This window comes from Salmo salar, chromosome 09 (assembly GCF_965601325.2).
Source record: "Salmo salar chromosome 09, fSalSal1, whole genome shotgun sequence".
NCBI classification, from domain to species: Eukaryota; Metazoa; Chordata; class Actinopteri; order Salmoniformes; family Salmonidae; genus Salmo; species Salmo salar.
In genome coordinates, this window is record NC_138299.1 from 10,765,360 (window position 1) to 10,781,297 (window position 15,938).

The following is a 15,938-nucleotide window of genomic DNA, read 5'->3' on the forward strand; positions in this document are numbered from 1 at the left end:
GAGAGACAGGAAGTCTCTCCAGTGCCTCGACCAGCACAACCGGGGTTGTCTCCATCCGTTCCATCCGGAGAGAGTTCCAGTGGGATGCGTCTCTCCCTTCCCAGGGCGTATGATGGAACGGCAGCATAATGCCAGGGATTCTTGTTACAACTAGACCTCTACCTGGCCACTGTGCACCCAACTCCCTCAGGAGGGGAGAGAGTGGCCGCCCTCGTCTCCTGCCTCACAGGAAGAGCGCTGGAGTGGGCAAACGCCATGTGGAGAGAAGGAGACACGGCGCCAGACCACTTCGAGGAGTTCACCCGTCGCTTCAGGGCCGTCTTTGACCATCCACCAGAGGGCAGAGCGGCGGGGGAGAGGCTCTTCCATTTGAGACGGGATGAGGAGCGCCCAGGACTTCGCCCTGGAATTCCGGACCTTGGCCGCCGGAGCAGGCTGGAACAACAGGGCCCTCATCGACCACAATCGATGCAGCCTACGAGAGGACGTCCGATGTGAGCTGGCCTGCAGGGATGCCACCATTTCCTTCGACCAACTGGTGGATTTGTCCATCCGGTTGGATAACCTGCTGGTCACCCCCGGACGTCCTGAGGGGGCTCTGTCGGTTCCATTGTCCAGCACCCCTGCTCCAGTGCCCATGGAGTTAGGAGGGGCTGCTCATAGGGAGACTGGAGGAGGAGCCATCACGTGCGCCATCTGTGGCCGCAGAGGACACACTGCCGGTCGGTGCCGTGTTGGTTCCTCTGGGAGTTGAGGCAACAGGCAGGGCACTCTGGCGTCTCTCCAGGTGAGTTTGCACCACACTCATCCAGAGTCCTCTGTTGATCAACTGTTTGTGCCTGTTTGTTTCCCTGAGTGTTTCCCACATTCCCAGCATAAGGCGCTCGTCGATTCAGGCGCAGCTGGGAATTTTATCGACAGAGCATTAGCCATTAGGTTAGGGATCCCTATTTTTCCTATAGTTAGACCCTTCCCGGTACACGCTCTAGATAGTCGACTATTAGGGTCCGGGCTAATCAAGGAGGCCACCATCTCCTTGGCCATGGTTATGCAGGGGAATCATGAGGAGAGAATCAGTCTCTTTCTCATTGACTCTCCTGCGTTTCCTGTGGTACTAGGCCTTCCTTGGTTGGCTCTGCATAACCCCACTATTTCCTGGCAACAGAGGGCTCTCACGGGGTGGTCGTGAGAGTGCTCAGGAAGGTGTGTAGGGGTTTCCGTTGGTCCTACCACGGTGAAAAGTCCAGACCAGGTCTCCACCGTGCACATCCCCCCAGAATATGCCGATTTGGCTCTCGCCTTCTGTAAAAAGGCGACTAAATTACCACCTCATCGACGGGAAGATTGTGCGATAAATCTCCTGGCAGACGCTGCACTTCCCAGGAGTCACGTGTATCCCCTGTCGCAAGCGGAGACGATGTCTATGGATACATATGTCTCTGAATCCCTGCGTCAGGAGTACATTCGGCCCTCTACTTCACCCGCCTCCTCAAGTTTATTTTTTGTGAAGAAGAAGGATGGAGGTTTAAGCCCATGCATTGACTATAGAGGTCTCAATCAAATCACGGTGAAGTACAGCGCGCTTCTTCATGAAACTGGATCTCAGGAGTGCGTATAACCTGGTGCGTATCCGGGAGGGAGACGAGTGGAAGACAGCGTTCAGTACCACCACAGGGCATTATGAGTACCTCGTCATGCCGTATGGGTTGATGAATGCTCCATCAGTTTTCCAATCCTTTGTAGACGAGATTTTCAGGGACCTGCATGGGCAGGGTGTAGTGGTGTATATCGATGACATTCTGACATTCTGATTTACTCCGCTACACGCTCTAAGCATGTGTCCTTGGTGCGCGAGGTACTTGGATGACTGTTGGAGCATGACCTGTACGTCAAGGCTGAGAAATGCCTGTTCTTTCAGCAGGCCGTCTCCTTCCTAGGGTATCGCATTTCCACATCAGGGGTGGAGATGGAGAGTGCCGTTATTGCAGCCATGCGTAATTGGCCGACTCCCACCACGGTAAAAGAGGTGCAGCAATTTTTTGGGTTTGCCAATTACTACCGGAGATTTATCCAGGGTTTTGGCCGGGTTGCTGCGCCCATTACCTCACTGCTGAAGGGGGGTCCTGTAAGGTTGCGGTGGTCGGCTGAGGCGGACAGGGCTTTTGGGCAACTAAGAGCTCTGTTTACTTTGGCTCCAGTGCTGGCCCATCCGGATCCCTCTTTGGCATTCATAGTGGAGATGGACGCGTCCGAGGCTGGGATAGGAGCCGTGCTCTCACAGCGCTCGGGCACGCCACCGAAACTCCGCCCCTGTGCTTTCTTTTCGAAGAAGCTCAGCCCAGCAGAGCGTAACTATGATGTGGGGGACTGGGAGTTGTTGGCTGTGGTTAAAGCGTTGAAAGCGTGGAGACATTGGCTTGAGTGGGCTAAACACCCTTTTCTCATCTGGACTGACCACCGCAACCTGGAGTACATCTGGGCAGCGAGGAGACTGAATCCTCGTCAGGCAAGGTGGGCCATGTTCTTTACCCGTTTTGTGTTTACCCTATCCTACAGACCAGCTTCCCAGAATAAGAAGGCAGACGCACTGTCCCGGCTGTATGACACAGAGGAGCGGCCCATGGATCAGACTCCCATACTCCCGGCCTCCTGCCTGGTAGCGCCGGTCGTGTGGGATCTGGATGAGGACATTGAGCAGGCGTCGCGTACAGGCTCTACATATTATTGACTTTAGGGGGGTGAATAGTTATGCACTGTCAAGTTTTTGTGTTATTTCTTGTTTATTTCACAAAAAAATATTTTGCATCTTCAAAGTGGTGGGCATGTTGTGTAAATCAAATGATACAAACCCCGAAGAAATCAATTTTAATTCTATTCTATGTTGTAAGGTAACAAAATAGGAAAATTGCCAAGGGGGTGAACACTTTCGCAAGCCACTTTACATGGACAAAAAAAAAGCAACAATCATTACAAAATATCAACTTAATTATTTTTAAAACATCCTTAGACGTAAAGAATGTGATCTGAAATAAAAAAATAACCAAAACAGGCTGTTTTTGTATAAAATCTACAGTTAATTTGCATATTTTGTAAACTAAAATACATATTTTTCCCTTATAATGCGCAGTCTTTTACCAAAGTAGGCGTACAATCCAAATCAGTACTAAAAATCTCAGTTACCATCATTTTTTGTAGTATCATCATTTGTTGTAGTATCATTCAGTTTTTAGAATTTTGAAGTAAACATTAATTTTGTCATATTTATGTAGTAAAAACGACGTCCATTTAAAGGGGCAGTACATCAACATTTTAAATATGCTTCATTTTTGGGGGCAAAAAGTTATTCAACCATTGATCCTAAGAGACAATGACCAAAAATATGGCTTAGTCTTCTTTATTTACTTACCCCACAGCCAGTATTAGCATCACTGCTAGTGATGGTAGGGCCTATGGCAGGATGCTTCAAAAAGCATGCTTCAAAAAGCATTAATCCTCAGTCACTTTAAACCAAATGTTATAACAACCAAGATACCACAACAAGTTGCACATAAAGGATATTGGAGGGTGTTATAGGAATTATGGCATTTTCTAACATTTTAGATTACACACCAAGAAATATATTTTTTAGATTACACCAATACAGCACAGTGTGTACATTCAGAGAGTAGCTGGTTTCTGTATTGCAGTTCTATCAAGTATTCATACCACTGACAGACTGTTTTGACTGCAACTAAGCATATGTCTAAGGTAATTTAGATTTTGTACACAATCATACCTAGTTATAACTGGTTATAACCATGGGTGAGTGCATAAGGTGCTCCATCTCTGCAGGTAATCTTTCTATCAGATCACAATCACTCCAACAGGTAACCCTCTAGCCTCTGAGGGTCTGGATTACTTATGTATTCAGAGAAACCTAGATTCAAATAAAGGTCCTCTCTATCAAATTTGTATAGGCGGAATAAGGTGTTTTTGTCTGGGGTAAAAATTACCCGGACTTGAATTTTTTCAAAGTCCATATTCATACAGAAACACTAAACAATTATTTAGATTTATTAAGAACAAGTTGATTGACAAAGTCATGAAAAAGCACCTTTTGGGTCAAAATGACCCTTAACAAATGTATTACTTTAGTTTATCAGCCACTTCTCCTTTGTTAAAGTTAAAATAATTTGTGTAAATAATCTGAAGTAATATATTTTGCATTTTTTACATGGCTTAAATTTACTGTATCATTAAGAAATATATTATTTCCAGTCATTGTATTCACCATATTTGTTTTTTGCTATACTGAATATTGAAAGTGCATGAGAGGTCATCTGACAGATAACAATGGCTGATTGAATGGTGGTTAAGAGGTTGTGTGGCACGAATTGGTTAGAAAAAGTAATGTTTTCAGGTATGTTCAGAATCAAACATGGAGATTCCATAATGTTTTGCTTATAGGCTTTATGAACTAGTACTAAATATCTCTTCTGAAATTTGGAACCTTTGGCACTGTCTTCAGATAAAATGTTTTATTTATTACATTTTTTATTTCACCTTTATCTGACCAGGTAGGCCAGTTGAGAACAAGTTCTCATTTACAACTGCGACCTGGCCAAGATGAAGCAAAGCAGTGCGACACAAACAATAACACAGAGTTACACATGGAATAAACAAACGTACAGTCAATAACACAATAGAAAAAAAGTCTATATACAGTGTGTGCAAATGGCGTGAGGAGGTAAGGCAATAAATAGGCCATATTAGCGAAGTAATTACAATTCAGCAAATTAACACTGGAGTGATAGATGTGCAGATGATGATGTGCAAGTAGAAATACTGGTGTGCAAAAGAGCAAAAAAGTAAATAAAAACAATATGGGGATGAGGTAGCTAAATTGGATGGGCTATTTACAGATGTGCTGTGTACAGCTGCAGCGATCGGTTAGCTGCTCAGATAGCTGATGTTTAAAGTTAGTCTGTGGAAATGAAAAAAAAAAAAAATGCAGGGTGCAATATGTGGTTTGGGGTTGATAATTTGCCTGTATTGTTCAAAATAAAATAAAATAAATTATACTAGTAGTCTACTATTGTCATTATTTTGTTGATTTAAACTTTGTATAACTGTCCTACTGGTGTATTGTGTAGGCTACTGCCACCTAGTGGCTAATAGTAAAACCCTGCAACCACTGTTCACTGTTAATCTCACTTAAGATAGGGTAGTTAAAAGCTACTTAGAATGTTTTTCCAAGATGCTACCAAATTAAAATTATGTTCACAATGTATAAGGTAAAGATAAGAAGTAAACCAGATGTAGCTATTTCTAGGAAACCAAAACACATTATTCAATTTCAACAAGCATACCTTCCATATGAACCTATGACAAATAGGTTTATGATACTTGTGCATCATCTACAACAGAGATCATCAACTAGATTCAGCCGCCGGCCGATTTTATGTTGAGCGGATGGTCGGGGAGCTGGAAACAAAATCACAAATAATTTGTAGACTGAAAATTGACAGATATGTTTGACTAAAACATAATACTTTCAAACCTTGCTTACATTTGTATATATGATTATGTGTCTCTCTATTATGCGTGGGAATACTTGGGAACATATTTCTTAAATTAAAATAATTTAGTGAAGTCCTTACAATGACCTTTTCCTCCCATACCAATGTCTGTAAAATAAGTAAAATTATATAGGCCTACTTCTAATCCGACCAGAGACAGAAGCAAAAGTTTTGGATGACTGTCTGCACATATAACAACTTTTCCATTACATCTTGTGAAAACATTTGAAAGATGCCATGACCTTGAACGCAGCATAGGTACTATACTCTTGTCAGGAGCTGAGTCATAATTGGGGGAAATTCATGCTGGAATGGTGCCCCCGACAGGAACTCCATATATGGGCATAGCTGCATAATGTAGAATTAATGTTGGAATGGTTTCCTTGCAGGAACTCCATAGGCTATTGGCCTAACCGGAAGACCTTATATGGACATAGTAATTATTTTGGTAAATGATTACACCGGTGCTCAATCGGAATCAAATAGGTCTGTATATTTAAAGGGAGATTCCTTGCCAACTCTGTGCAGGTCACCAATTGATTAAGGATGCTTTGTGGAAAAGCCAGTGCTGTAGCAGCGTGATAGGTGCTAATTGAGGGCACTTGGGATGTGTAATAGTGCCTTTAAGACTGCACCTGTTGAGGCCTCAAAAGTGGTAGTGTTTCAGAGGGTTTTTGATTGGGTGATTGGAAAAAGGACAGCGAAGTAGGGTTGCAGGGATCTGGTAATAGGGCCATCTGTGGCACTGGGGAATGTTCCTGTTTCTTTTCAAGGCCTCATGTGGATTTGAATCTGATTGAGGAATAGGAGGGGTGGGATGTTGGTATTTAGTAGATTAGTATGTTTGTAATTTCTATTCCTTTTTGACAGTAACGGGGTTCGGAGTTCTGGCAGTCAGCACCTGATTCATTGTTGCGTTCCAACCTGTGGAAAATAAATGCTGGGTTCATACCTTCATTTTGTGGTCCTGTGTCTCTCTGGTGGTACGCTGGGTGAGAAGGATTATTATTGAATGAATGTTACTTTTTGAGGGGGGGTTATTGCCAGGTTATTTGGGTCTAAAAATTCATAAGTGACAACTAAAATATACGAAAAGTGATTTGTTCCAATCAACGTTAGCTGAATATGTGGCTGTCCATGTTACTGATTTTTATGTGTGTGCGTGCCATCTATGGAACTGAGGAAAAACATCCCTACTTGTAGAGAAACACCAATCCATCCTCTTTCATGTTACCTAAACGGTTTATGACTGTCACACAGTACACGCTTTTTGTTTTTGTTGCCCTAGGCTACCTGGCGAAAATGCTTGCTCGCTAGCCTAACATCCTTTCATGAGCAACGATATGCCAGGTCAGCTAGTTAACATTATCCTACTACATCTAGCTACAATGATGAGACCTGACCGTGTGGTGCAAGGACAGCAACCTCTCCCTCAACGTGATCAAGACAAAGGAGATGATTGTGGACTACAGGAAAAGGAGGACCGAGCACGCCCCCCCCCCCACCCCCCCCCCCATTCCCATCGACGGGGCTGTAGTGGAGCAGGTTGAGAGCTTCAAGTTCCTTGGCGTCCACATCACCAACAAATGAACATGGTCCAAGCACACCAAGACAGTCGTGAAGAGGGCACGACAAAACCTATTCCCCCTCAGGAGACTGAAAAGATTTGGCATGGGTCCTCAGATCCTCAAAAGAGAGCATCCTGACGGGTTGCATCACTGCCTGGTATGGCAACTGCTCGGCCTCCGACCGCAAGGCACTACAGAGGGTAGTGCGTACGGCCCAGTACATCACCAGGGTCAAGCTTCCTGCCATCCAGGACCTTTATACCATGCGGTGTCAGAGGAAGGCCCTATAAATTGTCAGACTCCAGCCATCCTTGTCATAGACTGTTCTCTCTGCTACCGCACGGCAAGCGGTACCGGAGCGCCAAGTCTCGGTCCAAGAGGCTCCTAAGTAGCTTCTACCCCCAAGTCATAAGACTCCTGAACACCTAGTCAAATGGCTACCCAGACTATTTGCATTGCACCCCTCCCCCCCCCCCCCCCCCTCTGGAATGCTGCTGCTACTCTCTGTTATTATCTATGCATAGGCACTTTAATAACTCTACCTACATGTACATATTACCTCAATTACCTCGACACCAGTACCCCCGCACATTGACTCTGTACCGGTACCCCCTGTATATAGCCTCGCGATTGTTATTTACTGCTGCTCTTTAATCATTTGTTATTCTTATCTCTTACTTTTTTTAGATATTTTCTTAAAACTACATTGTTGGTTAAGGCCTTGTAAGTAAGCATTTCACTGTAAGGTCACTGTTGTTTACGGCGCATGTGACAAATAAAATATGATTTGATTTGATTTGATTTAGGAAACTGGTGATTTTAACTAGCTAGCTAGCCACCGGAGGACAACTACACAACCAGATACAACAATTCAAGTTTTTTTCTGTCAATGACGTTTGGCTTCTGATGTGATTGGTGTGAAGCCAGTTTCAAACTTGACATTTCTTTTCGTGCTCCAGGACCATTCATAGCTGAGCTCATTCAATTTAGCTCAACGCTGATTGGCTATTATTTTATACTTTTTTTAATCAAGGGAGGTCAAATGCTCACTGGCTTCCCTTGCATTCAATGCTACAGGTGACAACAGTGTCATACTCTTTTTGAACAGACAGCAACAGATACAATGCATAAGGAAAGTATTCAGACAACCTTCACTCGTTCTACATTTTGTTATGTTGCAGCCTTATTCTAAAATGAATTAAATCAATCTACACACTATACCCCATAATGACAAAGCAAAAACAGGTTTTGATCAATTTTTATATAATTTATACCAATAAAAAAACGGAAATATCCAATTTACATAAGCATTCAGATCCTTTACTCAGTACTTTGTTGAAGCCCCTTTGGCAGCGATTACAGCCTTGAGTCTTCTTGGGACACGTGTATTTGGGGAGTTTCTCCCATTCTTCTCTGCAGATCCTCTGTCAGGTTGGATGGGGAGCGTTGCTGCATGGCTATTTTCAGGTCTCTCCAGAGATGTTAGATCGGGTTCAAGTTCAGGCTCTACCTGGGCCACTCAAGGACATTCAGACTTGTCTCGAAGCCACTCCTGCATTGTCTTGGCTGTGTGCTTAGGGTCATTGTCCTGTTGGAAGGTGAACCTTTTCCCCAGTCTGAGGTCCTGAGCGCTCTGGAGCAGGTTTTCATCAAGGATCTCTCTGCACTGTGCTTCATTCATCTTTCCCTTGTACCAAACTAGTCTCCCAGTCCCTGCCGCTGAAAAACATCCCCACAGCATGATGCTTCCACCTCCGTGCTTCACTGTAGGGATGGTATTGGCCAGGTTATGAGCGGTGCCTGGTTTCCTCCAGATGTGACGCTTGGCATTCAGGCCAAATAGTCCAATCTTGGTTTCATCAGACCAGAGAATCTTGTTCCTCATGGTCTGAGAATCCAAGCGGGCTGTCATGTGCCTTTAACTGAGGAGTGGCTTCTGTCTGGCCACTCTACCATAAAGGCCTAATTGGTGGAGTGCTGCAGAGATGGTTGTCCTTCTGGAAGGTTCTCCACAGAGGAACTCTGGAGCTCTGTCAGAGTGAGCATCAGGTTCTTGGTCACCTCCCTGACCAAGGACCTTCTCTCCTGAATCTTGGTGGTTCCAAACGTCTTCCATTTAACAATGATGGAGGCCACTGTGTTCTTGGGGACCTTCAATGCTGCAGACATTTTTTGGTACCCTTCCCCAGATCTGTGCATCGACACAATCCTGTCTCAGAGCTCTACGGACAATTCATGGCTAGTTTTTTGCTTTGACATACACTGTCAACTGTGGGACCTTATATAGACAGGTGTGTGCCTTTCCAAGTCATTTCCAATCAATTGAATTTACCACAGGTGGACTCCAATCATGTTGTAGAAACATCTCAAGGATGATCGATGTAAACAAGATGCACCTGAGCTAAATTTTTAGTCTCATAGCAAAGGGTCTGAATACTTATGGAAATAAGGTATTTCTGTTTTTTATTTTGAATACATTTGCAAATATTTCTAAAAAACAGTTTTTGCTTTGTCATTTTGGGGTATAGTGTGTAGATGAATGAGAAAAAAAGTATATGTAATACATTTTAGAATAAGGCTGTAACGTAACAAAATGTGGAAAAAGTCAAGGGGTCTGAATACTTTCTGAATGCACTGTAGATGGACTACACATACTGGCTTCCCTTGGCATTCATGAACACACGCCACTGTCTTATCATCAGGTGAATGATGATGGCAAGGAGAAGTAATCAACATTTTAAAATGATTAGCTTTGGGAGATATCATTTTCATTTTTTTGACCTCACCACATTATAATTGGAAGAGGAAGTGTAAACTCATAGCCTATTAGCTAGAAAGTTAACTCCAAACACATTTTCGCTAAGAGCAGCTATTTAGCTGGTTAAACAAAGGTTAGCCATGTGTTGGCAAAAATATATGTCCAAGTCAAGAAAGCGTACTAGCAGCAACAGCCACTTACTGCACTGGTAGCCTATTTGCAGGTGCTTTTCTCAAAGCCTATGCTAGGTACTCCAGTGAGTGTAATTTCTTCAATATTAGGAGTTGGGAAATAAAGGTGACATCATTACAAATAAGTTATTCTCCTCTTTTCTACTGTCGGTATGTAATAAAAAAATATATTTTGTTGTTGCTAGTGATATTCCTAAAAATGTTGAAATAAAAAATGTATTATTTTTTATAATAATTCTTTACAAATATTTCCGTGGACCCCCTGCAGTATTACGGACCCCTGGATGACTACCATTGGCCTAGGCTATCAATGTTACATTTACACAATAATCTTACAAGACTGTAAGGTTCTTGGTAATAACCATACTGTAATCATTTTTATTTCTGTTGTTTTAAATCACAGATCCCACCTGTAGTTCACAGCAGAATAGTTTGTTTGATTTGATCGATTTATGTAGGTTAACTAGCCTACTAAATGTCTGATGTTGAAAATGTCAATGATCATAACCATGTTGAAACTGCAAGCCCTTAAAAAGGTACTGAGTTTCATAAGTTGTATTTTGTAGCGTTTTTACCAATGGAGATGTGTTCGTTCCTCCAGCTCGCATACTGATACCAAAGTACACTCTCACAAACTGGCAAATATGCAAAGGATGTGGTAAGTAGACCTACGGTAGAAGCACGGAAAAAGCATACCAGTATGTACAACATACAGTACAGTGCCTTCAGAAAGTATTCATACCCTTTGACTTAATCCACATTTTGATGCTACTGCCTGAATTAAACATTTATTAAATATTATTTTTCTCCCATCTACATACAATACCCCATAATGACAAAGTGAAAACATGTTTTTAAACATTATTGCAAATGTATTGAAAATGAAAGACAGAAATATCTAATTTACATACAGTTGAAGTCGGAAGTTTACATACACCTTAGCCAAATACATTTAAACTCAGTTTTTCACAATTCCTGACATTTAATCCTAGTAAAAATTCCCGGTATTAGGTCAGTTAGGATCACCACTTTATTTTAAGAATGTGAAATGTCAGAACAATAGTAGAGAGAATGACTTATTTCAGTTTGTATTTCTTTCATCACATTCCTAGTGGGTCAGAAGTTTACATACACTCAATTAGTATTTGGTACCATTGCCTTTAAATTGTTTAACTTGGGTCAAATGTTTCAGGTAGCCTTCCACAACTTTCCCACAATAAGTTGGGTGAATTTTGGCCCATTCCTCCTGACAGAGCTGGTGTAACTGAGTCAGGTTTGTAGGCCTCCTTGCTCGCACACGCTTTTTCAGTTCTGCCCACAAGTTTTCTATAGGATTGAGGTCAGGGCTTTGTGATAGCCACTCCAATACCTTGACTTTGTTGTCCTTAAGTCATTTTGCAACAACTTTGGAAGTATGTTTGGGGTCATTGTCCATTTGGAAGACTCATTTGCGACCAAGCTTTAACTTCCTGACTGATGTCTTGAGATGTTGCTTCAATATATCCACATAATTGTCCTACCTCATGATGCCATCTATGTTGTGAAGTGCACCAGTCTCTCCTGCAGCAAAGCACCCCCTCAACATGATGCTGCCACCCCCGTGCTTCACGGTTGAGATGGTGTTTTTCGGCTTGCAAGCCTCCCCCTTTTCCTCCAAACATAACGATGGTAATTATGGCCAAACAGATCTATATTTGTTTCATCAGACCAGAGGACATTTCTCCAAAAATTACGATCTTTGTCCCCATGTGCAGTTGCAAACCGTAGTCTGGCTTTTTTTAATGGGGGTTTTGGAGCAGTGGCTTCTTCCTTGCTGAGCGGCCTTTCAGGTTATGTCGATATAGGACTAGTTTTATTGTGGATGTAGATACTTTTGTACCTGTTTCTTCCAACATCTTCACAAGGTCCTTTGCTTGTTGTTCTGGGATTGATTTGCACCAAAGTACGTCCATCTCTAGGAGACAGAATGCGTCTCCTTCCTGAGCGGTATGACGGCTGGTGTTTATACTTGCATACTATTGTTTGTGCAGATTAGCGTGATATCTTCAGGCGTTTGGAAATTGCTCCCAAGGATGAACCAGACTTATGGAGTTCTACAGTTTATTTTCTGAGGTCTTGGCTGATTTCTTTTGATTTTCCCATGATGTCAAGCAAAGAGGCATTGAGTTTGAAGGTAGGCCTTGAAATACATCCACAGGTACACCTCCAATTGACTCAAGTTATGTCAATAAGCCTATCAAAAGCTTCTAAAGCCATGACATAATTTTCTGGAATTTTCCAAGCTGTTTAAAGGCACAGTCAACTTAGTGTATGTAAACCTCTGACCCACTGGAATTGTGATACAGTGAATTATAAGTGAAATCCTCTGTCTGTAAACAATTGTTGGAAAAATTACTTGTGTCATGCACAAAGTAGTTGTCCTAACCGACTTGCCAAAACTATAGTTTGTTAACAAGAACTTTGTGGAGTGTTTGAAATGTTTTAATGACTCCAACCTAACTGTATGTAAACTTCCGACTTCAACTGTAAGTATTCACATCCCTTTGCTATGGCACTTCAAATTGAGTTCAGTTGCACAAAATTTCCTTTGCTCATCCTTAAGATGTCACTACAACTTGATTGGAGTCCACCTGTGGCCAATTCAATTATTTGGACATGATTTAGAAAGAAAGACACCCTTCTATATAAGGTTCCACAGTCGACAATGCATGTCAGGGCAGAAACCAATAAAAAAACATGAGGTGGTGCACACCCAGAACAACAGTTTGTGTGGAGGTGCTGACCAACGGCGAATAAACTATAAACTATCAAAATAAAGAAAGTCGCACACCCCATGTATAATCTTCCAGAAATTGAATTGGTATTTACCAACGTTCCAGCATCACCATACCATCACCATGCCATGAAATCCAAGGAACTGTCTGTAGAACCCATTTTTTCTAAGAGTTTAGACTGGGACGAAGATTTACGTTCTAGCAGGACAATGACCCCAAGCATATATGCTTGGGGTCATTGCCCAGACTTGAATCCCATAAAAAATCTGTGGAAAGACTTGAAGATTGCTGTTCACCACCGCTTTTGAGAAAATCTGCAAGGAAGAATTGGAGATTCAGACATACCCAAGACGACTCAAAGCTGTAAACGCCGCCAAAGGTGTTCTACAAACTATTGACTCAAGGTGTGAATTCTTATGTAAATTACATATTTCTGTATTTAATTTTCAATACATTTGCAAAAATGGCTCAAAACAAGTTTTCACTTTGTCATTATGGCGTATTGTGTGTCTATTGGTGAGAGAAAAAAATCAATTTAATACATTTTGAATTCTGGCTGTAACACAACAAAATGTGGAATAAATCAAGGGGTATGAATACTTTCTGCAGACACTGTACATGCTTGCACTGACTGGTACTGATCAACATTGATAGGTGTAGTTGTAGATCTGACCATTATCACTTAAGAAATCGGCTTCTCCTACTTATGATTTATAATAATGAAACCATTATTCTCAGTCCAGGAAAAGCAAGAAACAAAGACCTTTTTAAAGCGTCCCATTTAAATAATATAATGTTTTACAACCCTGTAGTAGGAAACAGCTGTGATCAGAGTTGATCCTACAACAATTTTCTTTCAAGGAGATACTTTCCAGTTTGTACTGTACAGTTTGTACTGTACATTGTCTTCACACCTAGAACAGTGAACACTGTAAAAGTATGCCGTTGCGTACTGCATTTCAATGAACATTTCCAGCACGTGTTGTGCGTGAGCCTTTCCGTCTGCGATTTGTTACGAGACAGTCCTATCATCAATCACTGTCTGGGTGAGGCATTGAGTTACCATTGCCTTCCACTTTGATAGGTAATCCCAATGGAACGAGCCTTGGCCCGCTTGATCAAGTAGCAGCGAGTCTCATAGAGTGAGCAGATTCACCAGGGGGCCGTGCTGACTGAAAAAAAAAAAACCCTCTCATTCCTCCAGAACCGGGGCAATTTGTATTGTGATTAAGTAGACAGTGAAATGCATTGCAGTCGTATGATAATTGTACAAGGCCCAAGATGAGCACCACGTACATACAAACAAGTGAAGAAGAATGAACATGCACACTCAGCGGATGTATTGTGAGATATCTGACAGGTGCTTTTTTTTCTAACCATGAAAGATGACAGTCACATCATGACGGGTCCGTTTTTTCTGATAAAGAAAAAGCTCTTCTTTCTTAACACTTGAAGTGCTGTCTTGTCTTCAAACTATTTTATTATGCTTCATCAACATGATTGAAATGGCAAGAAAAAAAAGTACAGTATCAGCAGATATGTGAATTCAGTTACCAAAGCACTCTTGTGCATTTTTGTTTGGAAATAGCAGAATTGCTCATGCATGATTATGCCAGTTTTGCAATGCAGGATAAAATCCACAAAGAGCAGTTTGCATGGTTTATGTAGTCGTAATTCCACGAACCAGCGCTCTTACTGTACGTATTATTGTTGTTTAGTATGTGCTTCTACTAAACACATTACATTGATCTGCACAGAGGGAGTGTCATTTTATTCTTCGCCAGAAGGGGGAGACATAGACAGTGTTATGTACTCTCCCTCGGTAAACTGATCCACTATTACTCATTGACTGGAAACGCTGCCATACTTTTAGGCTTTCTCCTCGCCTTACCCCTCATGAATTCCTAAATACGATTTGACCAGTTATTGAGGACATTTCATAAACAAGGCAGGGAAATTGTCCATTGTAATTAGATCTGTCAGCTGTTTAGCTTACTAATTACACAAATGTTTATAGGGCCGTATCCCTCATTCATTTCGGTTTGACCTCACAAAGCGAAAAACGATCTGATTTAAAATGCCTGTAAAATCTCTGTAACATCCCTTTTGTGGGCTGGTGTAAAACGTAACCTTCTTCGGGCTCTGCAACCTTGCTGTGTGAGCATGGAGCATAGTGTCTGTATTCCCCAACAAAGCGTATCGATCACTTAGTACTGTATAGGGGCAGCCGGAGCACTGAGTAGTCACCGAAGTCTGCACTGAAGGCTTTGCTTGCAGCATGTGGTATTGACAGTACAGTACATTCCCGTTGGCAGTCTAGATGCTGAGCTATGTGTCTATGTGTGATGTTGAGCGGGAAAGGGGATTGGTCGGAGGGATTCATCTCCTGCATTTGAGCTCCATTGAGCACGGTAACATGCGACACCACACAGGCGCCAGTAGGCACAGTCACCTGGTCATATGAGAAGAACTCAACGAACGACTCGGGGAGCAAGGAACCAGAATGATTCCATCTTGACATCACCCCTTTCCGACTCGACTGTTCCCATACCATGTGACCTCATTCATAGGAAGTGTTGATGCCCAGCGGAAAGCACTACACCCTAGTCGCCATCTATCTGTCTGCCCACTGAGGACTAGGCACTGGGAGTGTCTCTGTGATATTGCACAGTGGTTGGAGGTTGGCTGCTGCTGGCTCTTTCTCAGCCGGTCCAGCTATTATATCGCACTGTCCTCTGGTTGACTCCTCTACTCTGCCACTTGAGAGGGCAAGAGATTACGCGCCGGTCCTTCTCACACTGATTCCAGACGACTCTGGTCTCGGCGGGGCCGGTAGACACTGCCGCCCCACAGGACATAGCAGATATGTAATGCCAGCGGAACGAGAAGCAGCAGTAATGACTTCATCTTTTTCCATTGCTGTGTTTTGCAGGTGTAGTGTACTGCACTCCCAGAGCTCTAACTGTCCCTCCTCTTTCTCTCTGAGAAGGGCAGTTTTTCTGTTGATTTTAAGAATTAGAAGTTTCGCCACAAGACTTTAAAGATAAGTGTTTACTCTTTTGATATTTCAGATGGGTTGTAAGATTTCA